Below are 22,193 nucleotides of genomic sequence, written 5' to 3' on the forward strand. Positions count from 1 at the left end.
CTACTTGGTCGATCCACCTTGCCCGCTGCGCGCCTCTTCTTCTTGTTCCTGTTGGGTCGCTTTCTAGAACCATTTTCACTGGGTCGTCGTGCGGCATTCTTACGACATGCCCAGCCCACCGTAGTCGCCCAATTTTTGCAATGTGGACGATGGATGGTTCTCCCAGCAGCTGGTACAATTCGTGGTTCATTCGACTCCTCCACGTTCCGTCATCCATCTGCACTCCACCGTAGATGGTACGCAACACCTTCCGTTCGAAAACACCAAGGGCGCGTTGGTCCTCCACGAGCATAGTCCAGGTCTCGTGGCCGTAAAGGACCACCGGTCTAATCAGCGTCTTGTAGACAGTCAACTTCGTGCGGCGGCGAATTTTATTCGACCGGAGCGTCCTCCGGAGTCCAAAGTAGGCACGATTCCCTGCCATAATGCGTCTTTGAATTTCTCTGCTGGTATCATTTTCGGCGGTCACCAGTGAGCCCAAATACACGAACTCATCGACCACCTCGATTTCGTCACCGTCAATCTGAACTCGGGGTGGGAGGCTAACATTGTCTTCCCTAGAACCTCTTCCTTTCATGTATTTTGTCTTCGATGCGTTGATGGCAAGTCCAATCCGCCTAGCTTCAGCCTTCAGTCTGATGTACGTTTTCGCCATCATCTCAAAGTTCCGTGCCATAATGTCAATGTCATCGGCGATGCCAAGGAGCTGGATGGACTTCCTGAATATCGTGCCACTCGTGTCTATCCCAGCTCTTCTGATCACACCTTCTAACGTGATGTTCAACAGCAGACACGAAAGTTCATCACCTTGCCGTAGCCCCCTTCGAGATTCAAAGGGACTCGAGAGTGCCCCCGATACTCGAACAACGCACATCACTCGATCCATCGTCGCCTTGACCAACCGCGTCAGTTTATCCGGAAATCCGTACTCGTGCATAATCTTCCATAGCTGATCTCGATCGATTGTGTCGTATGCGGATTTGAAATCGATGAACAAATGATGTGTGAGCACGTTGTATTCGCGGCATTTCTGCAGAACCTGCCGAATTGCAAAAATTTGGTCCGTGGTAGCGCGGGCACCCATGAATCCCGCCTGGTATTGCCCCACGAACTCTCTTGCAAATGCTGACAGGCGGCGGCATATAAATTGAGAGAATACCTTGTAGGCGCACTCAGCAGTGTGATCGCGCGGTAGTTGCAGCAATCCAACTTGTCGCCCTTTTTATCACCTTCCATCCACTCCTCCGGTAATATCTCCTCCTCCCAAATATTGGCAATTACCCAGTGCAGCGCTCTAGCCAGTGCTTCACCACCGTATTGTATTAGCTCACTTGGACGTTGATCTACACCAGTCGCTTTGTTGTTCTTTAGCCGACCGATCTCCTCTTCAACTTCTTGAAGATCAGGGGCCGGTAGCCTGTCGTCTTCTGTGCCTGCTACAAGGTCTGTTGCCGTGCCACCTTCGTTTTCTGCTGCTTCACCGTTGAGGTGCTCTTCATAGTACTGCGTCCACGTCTCAATCACCTCACACTCGTTCGTGAGAAGGTTATTGTCGAAGTCCTTGCACATATCGGCTTGCGGCACGTAGCCTTTGGGCGAACTATTTAGCTTCTCGTAGAACTTCCGTGTGTCGTTTACGCGGTACAGAGTTTCCATCGCCTCGCGATCTCGGTCTTCCTGCTGACGCTTCTTCCTTCGGAAAACCGAGTTTTGTCTGTTCCGCGCTTGTCTGTATCGCTCCACATTCAATCTCGTGCGGTGTTGCAGCATTCTCGCCCGTGCTGCATTCTTCTCCTCTACTAACAGTTTGCATTCGCCGTCAAACCAGTCATTTCTTCGGTCCGAGATTGCAGTACCTAGTGCCGCTGCAGCACTACTACCTATGGCAGAACGGATATCTCTCCAGCCATCTTCAAGAGAAGCTGCGCCAAGCTGCTCTTCCGTGGGAAGTGCAACTTCCAGCTGCTGCGCGTAGTCCTGGGCAACTCCGGCGTCCCGTAGTTGCTCAATGATGGGTCGCGGCGTTCGGCTTCGACGTGTGTTATGCACCGTCGAGAGTTTTGAGCGCATGCATACTGCAACTAGGTAGTGGTCCGAATCTATGTTCGCACTGCGGTACGTGCGGACGTTGATAATGTTGGAGAAGAATTTCCCGTCGATGAGAACGTGATCGCTTTGGTTTTCTGTATGTAGGTCAGGTGATCTACAGGTGGCTTTGTGGATATCTTTGCGGGGGAAAAAGGTACTTCGAACTACCATACCCCGAGAGGCTGCAAAGTTCACGCATCGTTGGTCGTTGTCGTTCGATACGGCATGCAGGCTGTTTGGCCAGATTGCCGGTCTATACATTGCCTCCCGTCCTACATGAGCGTTCATGTCGCCGATGACGATTTTGACGTCCCGTTGTGAACAGCCGTCGTACACCTGCTCCAGCTGCGCATAGAGCGCTTCTTTCTCGTCGTCGGGTTTCCCTTTGTGTGGGCAGTGCACGTTGATGATGTTGTAGTTGAAGAAACGGCCCTTAATCCTCAACTTGCACATCCTTGCGTTGATCGGCTGCCAACCAATCACGCATTAGCGCATCTTACCCAGCACTACAAAGCCGTTTCCCAGCTCGTTGGTGGTGCCACAGCTCTGGTAGAAAGTAGCCGCTCGATGCCCGCTTTTCCATACCTTTTGTCCCATCCAGCAAAGTTCCTGCAGTGCTACGACTTCGAAGTTGCGTGGTTGAAGTTCGTCATAGATTAACCTATCGCAGCCTGGGAAGCCGAGCGACTTGCAGTTCCATGTTCCGAGTTTCCAATTGTAGTCCTTATTTCGTCGCGTAGGTGCGTAGGTCTGTGCCGATTATTTCGATCCGTATTTCTTTCTTCAGTATTTGCAACTTTATGTTTTTTTTCCAGGACGGCTTGTTGGTCGTGAAAAAAGTTAGCATTATTATACCTTCTCTTTCTAAGAAAACGAAATGCAACGGAATCATTTTTGCGTCGATTCAACTCTCACCTTCAACTTTACACGTTGTGTCTCGCAATATCAATGGAGTTTGTAAAATCAATATCACGCGTGATATTGAGAGCGTATAAGAGCGGAAAAATATAAATTTTCTAATGATTATGCCATAGCTGTCGTTGAGTTCCAGTTTCATGGGTGATGTCACAACAGTGTCCGAGATTTGTGCTCTACAAATCATGAAAGCAAAGGACATATAGTGCCATTTTAGGACTCTTCAAGGAATCACCTTAAAATGCTAGAGTATCCATCCAATCACTCTTACTTAAATTTCTCAAAAATGTCCCAATGTGTTACTCGAGCGTAAATGCCATCTATCTATATCTTCTGTTTATCCGTGAATTCCAGGAAAGCAAGGTATTTATTTAAAGTTTGGCATTTCTTTAGAAAATTGAACAAACAGCGTTACCTTTTCGCAGAATGGTATATGTATGAGCTAAGATCAGTTTCAGGCGCGGGTTGGCTCGTTTTATTGCTAAATGCCTACCAACCGATGGTGTTGTGGGTTGAATTCTATTTGCAGCTCATCTTATTTAGCAAAACCACGTAGTTTGTTGAAATTTATTGGTGAGATTCCAAATGCTTACATTATACACTTTTGAAAGAAGAAAGACGAAATCATGTTGGTAGATGCTAGGTGAGCTTGAGCATCTTCATTTCATGCCTTATCAAATAAATTGTGCTTTCTCGGAAAAGGTAAGTATGGATTCTTAACACATAAACATAATAAAGTTTACAAAAAGCCAGTTTACCTTTTTGCAGCTTCCGACTTAATCGAATGAGAATAAAGTCCCCGTTCAAATTTTACGATATCGATGCTGCTGATCTGAAATGAAGAAAAAGATAAAAAAAAGGGAAAAAGGGTTAGTTTGGGTGAGAAACTTTTACATGAATAGCAAATTGATCTGGAACAAGCTATCAATTGACATTTAGTTTTGTCGAAATTTTATCATAACGGTCCCGTACACAGAACTGAAAATTTTTGAACATTTGAATCATAAAGAAATTGGATTCAGTTTAGGCACTTCAACCTTTTTAGGGGCCTCTGGCACGGTATTACCGGCGGGTTCGATTCCCGATCCGGTCAAGAAATAATTTGGGTTGGAAATTTTCTCGACTTTCGTAGGCATAGCGTATATCGTTGAGCTTGCCACACAATATACAAAATTATGCATTGGTGTTGGCATAGAGAGCTCTCAATTACTAACCGTGGAAGTGCATCTAGAACACTACGTTGAGAGCAGGCAAAACGCTCGCTATAGAAGCATAAAACGCCTAGAAGAAGAAGAAGACTTAACCTTTTTTGTTTCCAACAACAACAGAATCCCTCGGAGGCTTTACCATAATTTAAAAGTAATTATAAATATTAAACGAGGTAATCACTTCGAAAGCTATCATCCCATCCCCCCGTGGGTGGCAATTTCCATGCTTCAGTCAGGTTGGGTCGTCATTTAGCTTTCCTTTGGTCTTAGCAGGACTTGTTCATAAACTGCGACAGATTTTGAGCGGTTTTAGACCCCCTCCCCCCACGTAGACAATCGTCCATATATTTGTTTTTTTAATTTGTATGAACCGTAGACACTCGCCACATCCCCTCCCTCTAAGGTGTCTACGTGGTTTATGAACAGCCCCTTACCCGCCTTACCCACGATGGCGGCCCTTGCCGACTGGAAAACTAATAGACACGCGCGTTCCCCGAAGTTATCAACTCAATCCTGATAGTAAAAACAACAACCATTCTCCCCTTTGTACTCTGCTAGTCCTTTCCATTACAGATAGACTTGCGTACACAGCACCTACAAGTAGAGTAGCTTGATAGTTCCGGAAGACATCAAGAATGGAGAATCTTTGTGCTCGCTCGCATCGCGTTCGTTGTCGTGGTGCGGTGCAACTTCCGCCCGAGGCTGGTAAGCTTGAATGGTGCAACTTTGTGGAAAACGACGTCAATGGATGCAACAAGCACCCACCGTAGGTACTGACATTTTCTCGCGCGGCGAAGAACGGCGGTGTTGGCAATGATGGAAAAACTAACAGGATTTCCTCGAATGTTTCAAAACGAACACAGAACGAAGTGCAGCGACGACGACGACGACGACGACGATGATGATACTATTCTCCCTACGACCCCACCCTACTGAAGTGAATCCTTCCGGATGGCATGTGATGCGGGAAAAGTTAACTTCCGGGTTTGTTTTCTCGGAACGATTGCATTGTTTCACGAGCATTTTTTTTTTCTTCTCTCGGTGCGGCTTCCATGAAATCGGGCAAACGAATGCAGCGCGGGGTACGTTGATTGTTAAAGAAGATAAATGTTGTTTTGAGAATGATGCACAACAAAGCATTTCTGGTGAGCATTTATTCAATTGAATGAGCTTTGCGTGGAGCAAAGCGGTAGAATGACTTGATAATTTCCAGTGACTGAAGAATGGGGAATTTTCTATTGAATGCAGACAATTTCTTCTGCATATCCGATCTAGACTTGGGCCCTCCCTTAGCTCAGTCAGTAAAGGTTCAGCTATAACGCAGGACCATACTGGAGCCATCTGGGTTCAATTCCCGGTCCTGTCTAGGGATTTTTCGAGCTGAAAAATTTCTTGACTTCCCTGGGCATAGAGTGTGATTGTACTTGCCAGTGTCAAGTTGCCACACAATAATACTAAATGCCCTCAATTAACAACTGTGCACCCAACCGGGGGATGTAAGATTTGCTTACAATAATTATCATAGCAGGATGTTAGTGGAGTTCGTCTGAACGGATGATGAGATATATCGAGCAGTGGTCCAATGCAAGAAAAGAATGGGGACCGAAAAATGTAGAATATTAGTGAAATGAATTATGTCCAAAATGAAAATAGAAAATGGGTTGCCGACTGGACTCGAACCACGCACATTCCAATTATAAGATCTGTGCTTTCTCCATTGCTCTCTCTAGGCTAAAAGCAAATAAGAAGCGCTCATAGTATGTTGTTTATTGTTGTTTATTTACCTATCAATCATCTGACTCGTTTGTGGTCTTAATGAACAGTTAAATTTATGAACAAGACTAGAATATTACAAAAAAAAATCTTTCTAAACTAGAGTATTACAAAAACCTATCGCCTTAAAGAGAGTCGTTGTTGAAAGGTTCTTATGGTCAAGTTGAAGTCAAACAATTAATCATTTTGTTCGAACATATTCCACAAAGATGGCGCAGTTTCGCTGGTAGGAAATGATAAAAATCCCCATATAGAAATTGAGAGAAGTGGGAATAATTCGCTTTCGGTGCATATTCAGGTGAAAATAAGTGAACGACAACCTAAAGAAATTTGTCGTTCAGTTTTTTTCCCGGAAATTATTGTTAAACAAGCTACAATTAAATAAAAATGATCCCCCTCCCCTACATTTTTACCTGGTTTACTACCAGTTCCCAGAGAGCCAAACAATTTAAATTTGAGAGAGAAAATTTGCTCTCACGACCTCAATCTCTCAACATGCCATGTATTTTGTTGACACTCGATTTGTGATTTCCCTTTCACAGATTATACAATAGAGTACCTGTCACTACAAAACATGTCTGGTACCTTTATATATGCATTTAGTTTAACATTTTAAATCCCTCCTTTTTTACATATTCTGCGCAAAAGGTAATTTTTGCCCCGCCTCATACATAAAAATTGGCGGGAAATTCTGTGAGGGGGAGCTATTTTGTGTGCAGAATGTGTAAAAAATGAGGGACTTCAAATAATAATCTAAATGCATATAAAGAGATACCTGTCATGTTTTGCACTGCAGTGTCCTCTGTGAACAAGAGATGAACTAGCCTAAGGCTAAAAATCTCTTTAATAAAGTTAAAAAAAAAATCCTCTGTGAACAATTATAAGAAAACAGATTGTGTGTAGTTTCCGATAGATGTCTCCGCAAACAACAGCAGTGACATATGATGGAACATGAATGCAGAAGCTTGACAAAATGATTAATTCAAAAACGTCGTCTAAAGCACTACACATAAATCTAATGAGGTTATGTCGCTTGCGTGAATATGCGCTTTAAAACAGGGTAACTGTAGAATCTTACCTCTATAACATGGGTTCTGATATTTTAATAAGAAACACGTTCTTTTTATGTTTGGTTTATTTCCGCAACAATTATATTTCACAACCAATCACTTGTACCGTCCAATCCTCAATCCCCTAGCTAGATGAAACTGCTACCTACAACTCCGCATTCTATTTCTCTCTCTACATCTTGATTGCTCTCTCAAATCCTATCCAAGCTTCTGAACACTCTAATCCTAAACTCTACATCCTTCCTTTTCTCTAAACAAAAATGATCAATCACTTCCGGTTAAACACTGAACGTATCGACGTGGCAACTTCTTATTCCTTTTGGGGTGCTTCCTCCTACTGATAGGGATGGCGGAGATTGTGCTCCTTGTGATGACTCACGACGATGAAGTAATGTTGATGATGACGATGATTCAGGAGATGTTGGTGATGACGGCGGTGGTAATGATGACGAAGGCCACTTCTTCAGATGAGTAACACAGTGACGTAGTCGAACTCCATTCCCATTTACGACTATTGTATCATTACCGGACTTCTGCATCACTTTAAATTTCTCTAGGCGAAATTTGGGCTCCAGTTTTCCACTATTATAATTCTTGATCATCACGTCATCACCTACTTTTATTTCTGAAATTTTTGCATGACAACGGTGATCGGCGTATATCTTCCTTTTGATCTTCTTAATGGCATCACTGTCAAGCACAGTCTCATCACGATGCCAGCAAGGATCGGTTCTCAAGGAAGGTAGCAAATCCTTAACCGGTCGACCAGTTAAAAGCTCCATTGGCGCATTCTCCGTAGCTGAGTGTGGAGTCGTGTTATATATGTACACGTACTCTTTGACAACCTTTTGCCAGTCTGAGTTCATTACCTTAGCAATCCTAAGCGTTCTAAGTCTGCCCTGTTTCTGCCACTCGACGAGGCCGTTCATTTACGGCCAATACGGAATTGTATGTACAAGTTTGATATTTTTACTCAAACAATAACTAGGGAACTCTTCACTCGAAAACGGAGGCCCATTGTCGATGTGGATCTTTTCTGGGTACGTATGTTCCACAAATAATCCTTCCAGTTCCTCGATCGTTTTTGCTGCTGTGGTACACTTCATTTCAACGATTTGTATAAATCTACTGTAGTAATCGACGACCACTAAAAACGTTGCGCATTCCTTCACTGAAAAGAAATCAACAGCGATCTCTTGCCAGGTATGTTCTGGCATGGCTTTCCTGTGCATATGTTCTGGTGGTGTTCCATTTCTAACAGCAGCCCAACCAGCACACTCCTGAATTCTATCAACCACGTCCCGATTCATACACGGCCACCATACATTCTCTCGAAGTTTTCTTCGCATGGTTACTACTCCCGGGTGGCCCCTGTGAGCGATCTCCAATGCCCTCGAACGTAATTTATTTGGAAGAACGATTCTTTCATCCCGAACGACTTCGACTTTCATCCATTTGTAACTCCTAGCTCTCTTGAAAATGCTTGGTAGCGAAAAAGAACTGCTGGCCAACTTCCCGACGCCAACGCTTCCACTACGCCCTGAAGAATTTCATCACAGCTTGTAATTGCCATAGGACCTTCCCCAACTGCACATAAATAGTGATCAGCATTATCATCAAATGGAAAATCGTTTGGAGAACAAAGTCGCGAGAGAGTATCCGAAATGTTGGATGGTCCTGCAAAATGGTTGATCTCAAAATCGAAAGGTTGTAGCCGAAGAGCCCAAACTTCAGCCCGCGAAAGCGCACGTTTCCCTTCCTGGTGTTTGCCTCCGAAGATGTATTCGAGAGTTTTGTGGTCGGTGAAAATAGTGAAGTGCAAATACAAATTGTCGACCGCCCAAACCACCACCAACGCCTCACGTTGAGTCTGATGATACACTCGCTCGGTAGCGGTTAATCCTTTTGACGCAAAACTGATAATTCTCGGAGTGTCTTGATCTCTCTGGACGACGACTGCCCCAAGGCCAACAGGAGACGCATCAACATATAGCTCTGTAGCATGTTTTGGATCAAAATACCCTAATGTCCGCACGTTGTTTGATAATTCCTTCCGGAGATCATCGTAAGCGTCGTTTTGTTCCTGACCGATAACCAAAACATCTCCCCGTAAGAACTGCCGAAGTGGTTCAGTTCTAGTCGATTGATGCGGTATAAAGTGGCCAACAAAATTAACGAGACCCAAGAAACTCCTAACTTCCTCTGTTGATTCAGGCTTTCTGAAATTCCTTATGGCTTTTACCTTTTCATCCAATGGACTTATCCCCTTCGAGCTAACCTTGAAATCTAGAATCTCTAGTTCCGTGACATCAAATATACATTGTTCGTTGTTGAGCTGAGCTTTGTTCTCATTAAGAACTGCTAGAACCTGCTGCAAACTCTCGTCGTGCTCCTCTTGAGTTTTACTAGACACGACTATGTTATCAATGTATAGATCTCAAGAGCACAGTTGATCCCAAACATCAACCTTTTGAATCGCATAAGGCCCCGATCCGTCATAAACGTTGTAATACTACGAGAATCCGGGTGAAGCTCTACGTGATGGTATGCCGACGTTATATGGAGTTTTGAAAAATGCCTTGTACCTCTAAGCTTGTTCAAAAACGTTTCAATGACCGGTAGCGGGAAATGTTCTCCTTGAATTGCTTTGTTGGGTACAACAACCATCGGCGAGATCCAATCTGCTGGACCATGCGCTGGCTCGATCACATCAGTGCGTAACATCGCCAAAATTTTCTGATCGACTTTATCTTTCATTGGTTTAGGTACCCTCAAATAAGCAAGCTTTCATGGTACAACACACTGGTCAATTGACAGTTTGACTTAAACATTAAGAAACTTGGGAAATTGTTCGATTCCGGAGAATTCTTAGGTATTCCGCGGTGGTTTTGCTCAATATGGATTTGTAGGCCCCTTCTATAACAAAAAAAAATCAGCATAGCATCTTGGTTTTGAATAGTTCACCGAAATCCATGCCTCGAAAACCGTTAGTACTTGGAGGAGGGTTTGGCTTGCATAAACTGTGAATATTCGATCACATTGGAATTTTCTCTTGAAATAGTTGCATTACTTTTACCGAGACGGTGCCAGACTTCTTCAGTTATTGTGTTAATTGATGCACCCGAATCAATCAAGAAAGCCACAGGTAGTTTATCAATCATACATACTATCGTTCCATTATCTTGAGTATCAGCATCAACCTAAAACAAAAGAAATAATATATGCTTTACAGGCACCGAACAAGTAGATTTACAGACCATATGGGACATTTATTTTCTTTATCGAAAAACGTCACAAATGTATATATTATAAAAAAAAAACAAGAAATTCCTTGTGGTATTATCGATACGCTACCTTCTCAACTGTTCGGTATCCGGCTCTTCCTTCCATCTTTCATTTCCTCGTAGAACATTAGTTTCTCCACTTGCACACTTACGATTGTATCGAGCATCATTTCGCTGTATGTTACTGATATTCCTGCACCTCCTGGCGTAGTGACCAAGTTTTCCACATCCATTGCACCGTGCGTTCCGTGCGTAGCAGTTTTGTGAATCTCCACTATGGTTCGACGACCCACACCGAAAGCAATCACGACTGTTGCGTCTGTCTCCATCTCGTTGATTCACACGACCAGTGCTAGTGTTGGAACGGCCATGGTCGATATCATTGAATTTCGGCTTCTTGATCCAGTTCTGATTCACCGCTGCTACTGTGGTTGATGGGAATTCCTCACCGGACTTCTGTTTTTGCTAAAGCAAAATCTCCCGATTGATGCTGTAATTGATTAGTTCATCGAGACCCATGATGTCCTCCAAACTTTTGTCTCGAACTCTTACGTCCCGAGCGCCCATTGTGATCTGCTGCAGTATCTCTTTTTCTTCACGGTCGTAGAAATCGCATCGCACCGCTTGTGCCCGAAGCTTCAGGAGGAACTGGTTGGTCCAGTCATCGGAAAAGTTCCAACTCTATGTGTTCGTTTCGTTTTCCGAACTTGTTCATCCTCTTGATTGCGTTTTTATACTCAAGAACTTCGATCGATTTAAATGGAATCTTCACTGGTGCGGGATAAACTTCGTCGGATGTCGGTCTCAAGTTATAAAAAATGCACTGTAGTCCCCTACCACCACAAGATAACAGCAGAACCAGCTTTTCATGCTGCGTCTCAACATTCCGCAACTCAAATGCCAATTCGAAGGCTCTTTGTCACTCTTCCCACTCCTGTCTCAAATTTTGCGTGTCGACTGCATCAATGAAGGGTTCTAAAGAAAATCTTTTACCTTCGAAACTCATCTGAAACAATAATTAAATTTGATTAGATAATTAGATCCACAGTGGTACCAAATACATTATATTAAAAATATGATCCACTCTCTTGCTTAGCTGGCTAACTGAATTTTTAGCGATGAAAGCACCTCTGTGGCCAAAAAGGCTACCAATGTATTTGTTTATCGTTACGAGGGGTAAACCAAATGAAAATTTGTTTAACATTTCAAATGAATGTATTTCAGCATTTTATTTTATTTGATGACAACAGTGACATGTCAGACACATTTTAAAATAATATACACAATGTAATTAATGAAAATAATTTGACTCTTACTTGTGTAATAAGTGCTGTATTTGCACCCCTCGATTGTAATTGAATGATTGTTGCTGACCTTTTTCAGCACTAGATGGTGCGTAAAGTAATATTTTGCGGGTCGCCATTACAACATTTGGAAAAAGCATGAATGGATCATATTGTTTATATGATATATTTGGTGGTACTCTAGGATTGTTCATACAACATAAAAAATGTCCCGAAAATTCCTTGAATGTACTTTGCATCAGCTCAAATAAGTTTGTTTTCACTTCACTTTAGAGCAAACAATAACTTTTTTACTAAGAAGGCAATCGTATTGAGTTCCTGCGCAAGATCGTTCGTTACACGATGGTGTATTTCAACTCTTCACAAACTATCAAAGCACCGCAAAGCTCTCAAAAATTTGGAGCAGGTCCTTGTGTACAATCCGTCGATCTCACAAACACACTACCTCATTTAAAAAAAAATGAAAAACCCTCGCAAAAAAAAAACTTGTTCCCGTTTATTTTTTCTGGGCAGATAAAAAATAAATCTCTTTTTCATAAAGAATTTGCTAGGAGCGCTTCTTTTGTTTTGAGAACAATGAGCAAAAATATTCATACAATGCGCTCTAACAGGATTTATGTTGTAGCTAATGAACTGACGCATCGAAACAAACCTATTATTGATTTGTGCACGGTGAAATCATTGATATTATTGATCTTTTCTGATCTATAGAATGGAAATAGGCGATTACGACAAAGTAGCGGTCTACCCTATGAGCAAAAAAAAATAAGAACGATCTCACCAACTTTCGCTGTTTGCGAACTCGTTGTCCTTCTCTGCATCACTGCTCGTCGCTACTATGTCTCATGTTATTTCTGATGTGTTCTACGGCATTTAGACGTCTATTATGATGATCTTGAGTTCCTAGCTGCGTCTTAAAAAACCGTAATGAAAGCACCTCTGTGGCCAAAAAGGCTACCAATGTATTTGTTTATCGTTACGAGGGGTAAACCAAATGAAAATTTGTTTAACATTTCAAATGAATGTATTTCAGCATTTTATTTTATTTGATGACAACAGTGACATGTCAGACACATTTTAAAATAATATACACAATGTAATTAATGAAAATAATTTGACTCTTACTTGTGTAAATCTGAAATTGACAGTGTCTCCAGGTACGAGCATCACTCCATTGTTTGCATCGCATGTGCTCCATTTTACAGCTCTTCTTGCACTTTTACTTTGTTGTCTCCATGGTACCGGAAAAGATATAAATTATTGTTAACAATAAGGTGATATAACCACAACGGATGGAGGTTCAGAATGGTTCAACGGATCTGAAATGAGGGACCATCTAAATTTAACACGATTTAAAGTATTTCAATGCAAAAATTCAATTGTTGACTAACAGTTAACACATTTTTCAATATGTTACCGGAACTAATTTCTTTGTGTTTTATACAATTAAACTGGCGAATGACTACCACCGGTACTTCGCGTACTTGAATGTTATAAAATAAACCCGTCACGCAAGTGAAAGTGGCCCTTAGCCTCTTGCCCAGTAACTCCTATCCCTTCCTCCCCGCGGCGCCGGCTGGGGTAGGAGTAACCTTAGGGAAGACCGGGTAACCAACCCCGGTGGGAACTTTGGTCGTATGCTGACAGGGAAGGTGGAGCTGCATCCTTTTCATCGTTTCGAGCGTCTGGCTGGTAAACTGGCACAACTCGCCAGTGAGGCCCGTCGTATGAAGCTAGAAATCCTGGGACTTAGTGAAGTCCGCTGGCCGAACTTTGGAGAACACAAGCTGCCTTCGGGATAGGTACTTTTATATTCTGGTATGCGAGGTGAAAACGCTCCGCGACATCGAGGAGTTGGCTTTCTGCTTAGCGCCCAAGCACAGGCTGCGCTCATCAAGTGGGAACCTATCAATGAGAAAATAATCGTTGCCAGATTCAGAACACGGGTCTGAAACCTTACCATAATCCAATGTTATGCGCCAACCGATGCTGCCGAATTGCAGGACAAAGTGAACTTTTACAGTCAACTGAATGCTGTCGTGGATAAGACTCCAAGAGGTGATATCAAGATCTACACAGGCGACTTCAATGCGAAGATCGGCTCCGACAACTCGGACTATGAGCGCCATGGTTGAAGAACTCGAAGCTCGCGCAGCTAATATTCCGGAAGGTGGCAGCGTAGAAGAACAGTGGACGAGCATCAAGAATGCCTTTATTGAAATAGGCGAGAACAACCTGGGTGAGCTGCGCACTCAGAGGAAGGAGTGGATCACCGATGAAACCGGGAGGAAGATCGAGGAGCTTAGAGATGCTAAAGCCACGATAGAGCGAGCAAGGACCCGAGGAGCCAAGAACGAGGAGCCAAGAACGAGAATCCAAGAACGAGGCCCGTCAGCGGTATTCGGCTCTAGTGAGGGAAGTTAAGCGTTCCTGTATACGGGACAAGCGAGCGTGGGTGGACTCCCTGGCTGATGAAGGGGAGAAAGCCGCAACAACTGGCGATATCCGCCTCCTCTATGATGTTTCACGACACCTGAGCGCGGCAAAGATGAACCCAAGGATGCCTGTGAAAGACGCGACTGGACAGTTGCTCATCGACCCCACTGACCAGTTGAAACGTTGGTTTGAGCACTTTGAACAACTTCTCGAAGTTTCAACGGTCAACCAACCATCAACATCTCGCCATGATCCGCCAAGAGTGAGGCGCGTTACTCACGTCAACACTTAAGCTCCATCATTGCAGGAGATAGAAGCAGCCATCCGAAGTATGAAGTCCAACAAAGCCCCGGGGGTCGATCGCATATCAGCAGAGATGCTCAAAGCTGATCCCATGCTATCCTCACAAATGTAGCATCAACTATTCGTCAATATCTGGGGCACCGCGACTTTTCCGGCCGTCTTGGTAAAGTCCCCAAAAAGGGGGATCCAACTGTATGCGACAACTGGCGAGGCGTCATGTTACAGTGTATTGTTCTAAAAGTTCTGTGTAAAGTTATCCTCAATCGGATACAGGAGAAGATCTACGTGACTCTCCCACGACAGCAAGCAGGATTCCCTGCTGGAAGATCCTTTCTGGCCCATATTGTCACGCTCCGCATCATCTTGGAGCAGGTCAATGAGTTCCAAGAGTCCCTGTACTTGGTATTCATTGACTACGAAAAAGCTTTCGACCGACTAAACCACGAAAACTTGTGGGGCGCTCTGAGACGCAAGGAAGTCCCTGATAAGATCGTCAACCTCATCGAAGCGCAGTACGAGGCTTTCTCATGCAGAGTGTTGCACAATGGAGCTTTGTCTGACCCGATTCGGGTAATCACGGGTGTGAGGCAAGGATGTATATTATCACCGCTACTGTTCCTCATCGTAATCGACGAGATCATGGTTGGAGCCGTTGACCATGTACCGAACCGTGGGTTACTGTGGCAGTCTATTACCATGGAGCATCTCAACGACTTCGATTTGGCTGATGATGTTGCGTTGCACAGTAAACTCAACGACCTTGTGGAACGCTTCTCTGAAGCAGGTCTAACCATCAACGTCAACAAGACCAAATCGTTGGATGTCTGGGCAGGCAGTGGAGAAAGTCGAAAGCTTCCAATATGTTGGCAGCCAGATAGCGTCGGACGGCGGCACCAAGAGCGACATAGATACACGGATTAAGAAGGCGAGGGCTGCTTTTGCCAGTTTGCGAAATGTATGGAGTGCGAATCAGATCAGTCGACGCACCAAAATCCGAATTTGTAACTCGAACGTGAAGTCTGTGCTGTTATACACTCAGAAGATGCAGGTGTTTATCAACCGATACCTGTGGTACATAATTCGTGCCTGGTGGCCCCACAATTGGATCTTAAATTCCGAGCTTCATCGTTTGTGCCATCAGAAGCCGATAGAGACAGAAATTCGTGAACGGAAGTGGAGGTGGGTCTGCCACACACTACGACGGAGCGGAAACGAAATCTGCAAGCAAGCACTGGACTGGAATCCAGCAGGACATCGCAGCAGAGCTGGGTTCAATCCCAGCCAAGGTCGGTGGGATTTTTCTGAGGCATAAAAATCTCTGGTCACGTCTTCCTTCGGAAGGGAAGTAAAGCCGGAAGGGAAGTAAAGCGGCCCATGTGTGTTGAATGGGTGCGATATCCTACGCAGGTGTGGAAGCTGCCTTCATGCACATTCGATTGCCGTCAATGGATGGCAATCGATGTCCGTCGGTGATTGGCACTAGATTGCGGAACAGAGACCTACGTTAAATAAAGGAATGAAGATCGCAGCAGAGGCAGACCCAGAGGCTACTGGCGGCGGAGCCTAAACAGTGAAATTAAGAACGTTGACCGAAATTTGACTTGGGCACAGGTCAAGGCCAAAGCTAGTAATCGCCCAGGATGGAAATCTTTCACAAAGGCCCTTTGCACCCCTGGAGGTGCGCAGGATCGTTAAGTAAGTATACAATTAGTATCAATAATCCGTTATATCGTATCTTCAAGTGATCTTCGCAAGCGCCACATTTTGTTCAGGCTCTTTAGAACTACAATATGAAACGCACCTTTTAAAGTGAATTGCACATAACAATGTTCATCACTTAGTCACACATGAAATCTGCCTCGACCAACCTGAAATAATGCACCCTAACCCTCATCAAACCAAAGGGCGTGGGGAATCATTCCTATATCCTTTGCAATATGTTTATGGGTAATTCGTACAATTTCAATGCTCATCCAGAAATTTTACATAAAATATGGACCATGGTGAAAGTTTTTAGGGATAATTCTCACTTTTTTATGGATGATTTTCACCGGGGTTCTAAAGGATCATTTGGTTGTTGTTCAAGGTATATTTTTCAATTTTTTGCTTGGATCATTTCATCAATTCCAATGAAGGCTGCCAATCTGTTCATGCGGGGATTCCTTACATAATCAGTTCCTTTTTTATTTACAAAATTGAATTCATTCCTTGGTTAAAATATTTCTCCGATCATCGCGCAACCTTCATCTGCAGTACGACTTGAAAATTGAACGCCAATACAAACGAGTCCTCAGCAAGCATTTCGCTTCAAAAAAGCCAACATAATTTCCGCTGGAAAAACCTCCGACGCACCTTTCGTTCCACCAGTTCCACCATTTCCTGATACGATTCGGCAGAGTCGTGTTCAACATTGTCGCTATGTTTGAAGAATAAAATAAAAAAAAGTTCGACAACCAGCTCGAGCAAAGGGGTGGGTACCATTTTGATTGAGCATATCATGGCATGTCATTTCGCGTTACATTATGGCACTTTCTCCCCGAACTGAATCATCAACTGCTGGGGGGAAGAGGCGAAGGTATGGCTTTAGCTTGTAGTATGACTAGCGAGCGCGGATTCTTTCTTGCAAATCGAACGCCCTTTAGCTAGGGGTAGGAGCGATGGAGGAAGCCATGTGACGACGACGACGACGATTGGGAAAAATTCAATTTAATTTTCATCTCGCATTTTCGGAGCTGATCAATTTTATTCGAAAGGATGGAGGACACAAGAAGGGACTGTATGCTACAAGTATTGGGAAGCAATCTTGTCATATGTTCGTATGTGACTGGTAAGGAAAATTGTTCATACATTTTTTGCTTGATTTTATGCGACCAGTCTAGTAGTGCAGTTGTAGAGGGACGCAGCTGGGAGGAAACTAATTTTCTCCAAACCAAAATTGGACCATTCAATTTTCTTCCAACTTGCAAGCAGCCACCGGTACCGACATCGTAAATGCGGTTGACTATATGCAACATGTAAAACCTACAAACATCCATTGGATTCGATTGGGAAGTATCGATTGGCCCTGTTCGAACGAAAGTACATTGGATAATTAAGACATAAACCAGCCCCTTGCGAATTTCTGCCACGCCTTCCTGCTCGACGGATCACTAATTAAAGTGGCATTCACCCATTTTACGAAAGCAATCATTTCCAGCAAAATGTTTTTCTTTCATTCTCTCCGTCTTTTTTTTTCACTGCAAACAGCCCTCGGCTTAATTGCGTGATTAGATCCCAATCTGGTGTCACGTCGCCTGCCGAAAGCACAATGGGTATTTTAATTGAGGGCCTCATTTTCCGATGAAAGGTGATACTTGTTCGCACCAACACCGTAAAGAGTCAATTTTAATTTCAAACACTCGTTCATTGCCGATGGATGCGGTTACGAAACGTTCAATATATAGCTACAGATGGTGCGGCAGAGGCACCAAAAGTAAATCGGCATGCGATTGTATAACACTTTCGACGCTCCCTAAACGGTTTGACATCGCGCCGAATGGTTTGGAGCGGAATGAGTAGATTGGTACCTTCTTGGTTGGTGGTTGAAGGAAAGTGGAAAATGAAGGAAGCGATTTACGAGGTGCTGAGCGATTATGAGAGGTTGGGAGTAATTGGATCATTGTAGTGATTGATGTGCTTCAGAAAGAAACCTATAACAAAGTTGTAGGGGTACCTGGGGTAACATGCACCGTTAAGGCAAGAGGCCCTTCCTTCGTTTTAGGCCGAACATACATTTTAAACAACAAAATAGTTGCCCTACAGTTAAATGTATGTTTGCCTTGGACACCGTATCAATTTAGCAGCTCTGTGCTAATACTGGCAAGTTTTTATATGTATGTCTATTAGAGTGATGCAAATTTTGAAATTTTCGCTCCACAATACTTAAACGATTCCAACTCGGATCCTGACTAACCTCTCAAAATTTGAACCCATTTGGTGAAAAACTGAGATGGCACAAACCATTTGAAGTTTGTATGGGAATTACTATGGTAAAACCAAGATTTTTGTTTATGTCTACCTAATAATTCACCATATGAGTCTGCTTCAAAAAATTTCAACTGTGCTTGTAGGAAATTTTCCCAGCTACAACTTTGCTGAAGACCACATTTTGATTAAATTCAAGGATCGAAAGTTATCAATGGTTCAATGCTCTGATGTCTTTTGATCATGCTCAATCAACTGCTCAGCAGGCAACATTGGTGTTTCTGGGGCGTTGAATAGGACACAAAATCATGGCTACTATGTCACACTGCAAAATACAGTCTTGCCTACAGAGCAGCTGCTTGATCATGTCATAAGATTACCAATCTCTTAAATAATTAATAAATTTTTCCTGTCACGTTTTACATAGAAACAATTTTCAGCAAAGTTGTAGCTGAGAAAATTTTCTATAAGAATGGCTAGCGAACTGTTTCGCAGCTAAATATGGAAAAAGACTAGAAGGCAATGAACAGAAAGTTGAGATTTCCCATAGTAATTAACATTTAAACTTCAAATGGCTTGTGCGAAGTCTGTTTCTAACCAAATGAGTTGTAACTTTGGAAGGCTAATCAGGACCCGATTTGAAACCATTTAAGCACTGTGGAGCGAAAAAGTCAAATTTTGCATCAGTCTAATGTCTATTGTATGAACAAAAAATTTTCTTTATATATTCTGGACAAAATGCACTCCTAATTTTGGAGGAATATGATCCTTTGATTACGTTATTTTTTTTCTTCAGAAATGGTCTGCAACGTTTCGAAGTTTATTAAGTGGTCATGATCCTTTGAACAACTATGATCCGAACTGGAGGCTATCAAAAACGATGACGTGCTTCTGGCTCAATTGGTCATCATCATTTATAAGGCGGCAAGGAGAGTCATATTGTCTGATTATTGTAGTGCATTTTGCCCCGATTAGTGGCATTTCCAGATTATTTTTATCAATTTCTAAGCCCACTTTTTAAGGTGTGTTTTCAATGTTTTCATGTATGTTGTGAATATAAACAACAATTTTTTTTATTTTATTAATTTGTCGTCAATCAGTGTAGACCGTTTTTCAATTTTTGTCTTAAGTGCTATTTTTACAATTTTGTCTTTGTTTATATTTTTTTACAATATGTCTTGAGAATATGTTAAAACATTACTTCTAGCTGACGTTATACGAGGAATAACATGTTCGAATTCTATAAATTTAGTAGCCATAATGATTTCCGAACTCAATTGGGTCGATTAATTGGGTTGCATTAATAATGCATAAGAGAATTTAGGCAATACATTATATTCACTGTTGCTTTTTATTTTACCGAGAAAACACCTTGATTTCAATAACTGGTGCACAGTGGTTCCAAAGTCTTCAATATGAGCAAACAATTATTTGCTTCTAAACCATAAGCTTTTGGTAAATCGTGATTTCTGGAAAGTATTTTCATTTGTTTCAGTAAATCTTTCGATCTCAGTGCAATTAAAGCGGTCCCTATGATTTTGAACTTCAAAATAACAACTTTTTTTTATTATATTAACTCTTTATTTGTTCCAAATACAAAATAAATCACATTTCATTTTAACCAAGGTGCTCCAGCTACTAAGGTTACTTACCAGCTTTTATTGTTATGAATCATGATATGATATATATGATGATATATATGATGATATATATGATGATATATATGATGATATGATGATATATATATGTTCGAGCCGTGGGCTCTGTATTTGCCGGGATTCGGAGGTTTTTCTTCCCGTTCGTACCGCGAACGGCGCACAGAAACCAGAGGAGCACTTTAGCACCCGAAAAGTACTGCTGCTACTCCACCTTCCCAGTAGAAGATGTGAGTTAGCCAGTCAGTCACTTTCCACTAACGTTGGAGTCCGCGATTTTCACGTTAATTACGCACGGACACACGATTGATCAAAACCTGATCACACTGACGCGATAACATCGATTTCGGATCACAAGCAAAATTTCGATTTCCACTTCACTTTCCTTTAATTTATTGCAACCGACGGAATAGAGGAATAGAAATTAAAGAACACCGACAATAGATGTGGTTGCGCACGCTTGGGGTATCTATTTGCTACTGATTTACAATGTGTGTACAATTCGTTTTGTTTGGTCAAGTGCAATAATTGACCATTGGAATGAGATCATTCTCTCTCGTGCGAATTGGCGATCATCTTCATTAGACTGGTTCACATTTATGGAGTTGTTAGTTTTGCATTGATTTAGATTTAATTTCAATGGTTTAAGGATTTAGCTTTAGTTTTATACTTATGATTAGGATTAGGTATTTACAATATTTACAAACATAGTTTTTATAATAATCAGTAGGTACTGATCATTCTGGCCACCTTGAAACAATCGCAATGTTTCAACATCCAGAACTCTCTGCTCTCGTCGCTGTGCTCTCCACTCTCTCCGTACGATCGGGCATCTTCGGCAGTACGATCCCGAAATCATGAATGAGCCATTCACCGTTGCGATGGTGATTGACGGACATTGATTCAGGTGTTGGCGAATCGTTGAGGACGGCTGAATGGAGGATGGCACGAGGTTTCACGAAGTTGAGGTCTGTGAACAACAAAAGACCCGGTAGATCGAACGGTTTGGTTGAAATTAATGGAACGCTAATCACCTGATTGCGCTCGATATGCGCATCGAGCTAGTTTCGGACTTCTCTACCGGTCTTTGTAGTTTCAGGAACTGATGCTACTTCGGCTGGTGGTCTTCCGTGGGGATTGGCAGGATTGCAATCTTCGCAACTGGTCTCACGACGCTGTTGGCATTTGCTGTCTTCATCGTGACGACGCGAACGGTCCCATCTTTGCCAGGGTGTAGCTGGGTGATTCTTCCGAGCGGCCATTGTGCAGGAGGAAGAATTCCAATGCGCGCCACTGTATGCGCAAGTGCAATTGATAAAACTGGAAATCAATTTGCCAATCAGCCACCAACGATAATCAATTTGCAAAAAAAACGTTAATTATGCCGCCTCTGCCTAGCAATTCCACCGTACTAATTATGCTCGCCTTATGCGCTTCGATCAATCGGATCGGTCATGCGATGTTGTCATGCAATATTCGATCATGCCGCCATTCCATTATGCCGCCTCTGCGTTTTTACATTGCTCCTGCTCTGGAAATTCAGCGGGTCAGGATAACAATTGTCATATTAAAGCTAAAATCTAAAACTAAATCTTACCTAAATATACAGGGAATCAATCGTTGCCATTAAGGATTGCATGACTTTGCACGGTTTTAGCATGAAATTATTAATTATTTTGTTGAACAGTTGTTCTAAAGTCCAAAGTCTCAATGGCTTTGATAAATTTTAAAATTGGTATCGGTAACAAATCTCATAAAACTTTTCAGCTGGCGATGTGCGGCTCAACTGGTCTTATATTTAGTATATTAAATTAAACTATGTTTATTAAATTTTAATTAAAAAAAACAAAGAAGTCATTGGTTGTAAATGCCGTTGATAAAGTTAAAAATAATAATTTCTGCTCATTATAACAAATAATGTTTAATCACTTCAACAGCGTACTCCAACATAATCCTTTTTTTTTTGGATTTTAAAGGGCTAGTGGAATATCATTGGCAATATAACAATATTATTATCTTTGAATTTTTTTTTCAGCTCTTTGTTGATGATTTATAGACCGGTGTATATTAAAAAAAATTACCATTTTTGTAATGTTACAGTATTTGATGAGTTCACAGTACGAACAAAAATTCATCGGATTCTCTGTCGGGATCCAGCATCGGATTCTCTGTCGGGATCCGGCATAGGATTCCC

At 42.4% G+C, this 22,193-nt stretch overlaps 1 long non-coding RNA gene across 1 annotated transcript in view; it reads right to left on the bottom strand.

Moving 5' to 3' along the window:
* The window catches only part of LOC135712513 (uncharacterized), a 134,414-nt gene that overhangs the window by 76,421 nt on the left and 35,800 nt on the right, over positions 1-22,193 (bottom strand). Inside the window, exon 2 of the long non-coding RNA XR_010518647.1 lies at positions 3,762-3,835. This is a non-coding gene — a long non-coding RNA (uncharacterized LOC135712513). The remainder of the gene's footprint in view (positions 1-3,761; positions 3,836-22,193) is intronic.

This window comes from Ochlerotatus camptorhynchus, unplaced genomic scaffold, assembly GCF_037179485.1.
Source record: "Ochlerotatus camptorhynchus isolate MF236.1 unplaced genomic scaffold, CSIRO-AGI_Acam_v1.1 ptg000490l, whole genome shotgun sequence".
In the NCBI taxonomy this organism is placed as follows: Eukaryota; Metazoa; Arthropoda; class Insecta; order Diptera; family Culicidae; genus Ochlerotatus; species Ochlerotatus camptorhynchus.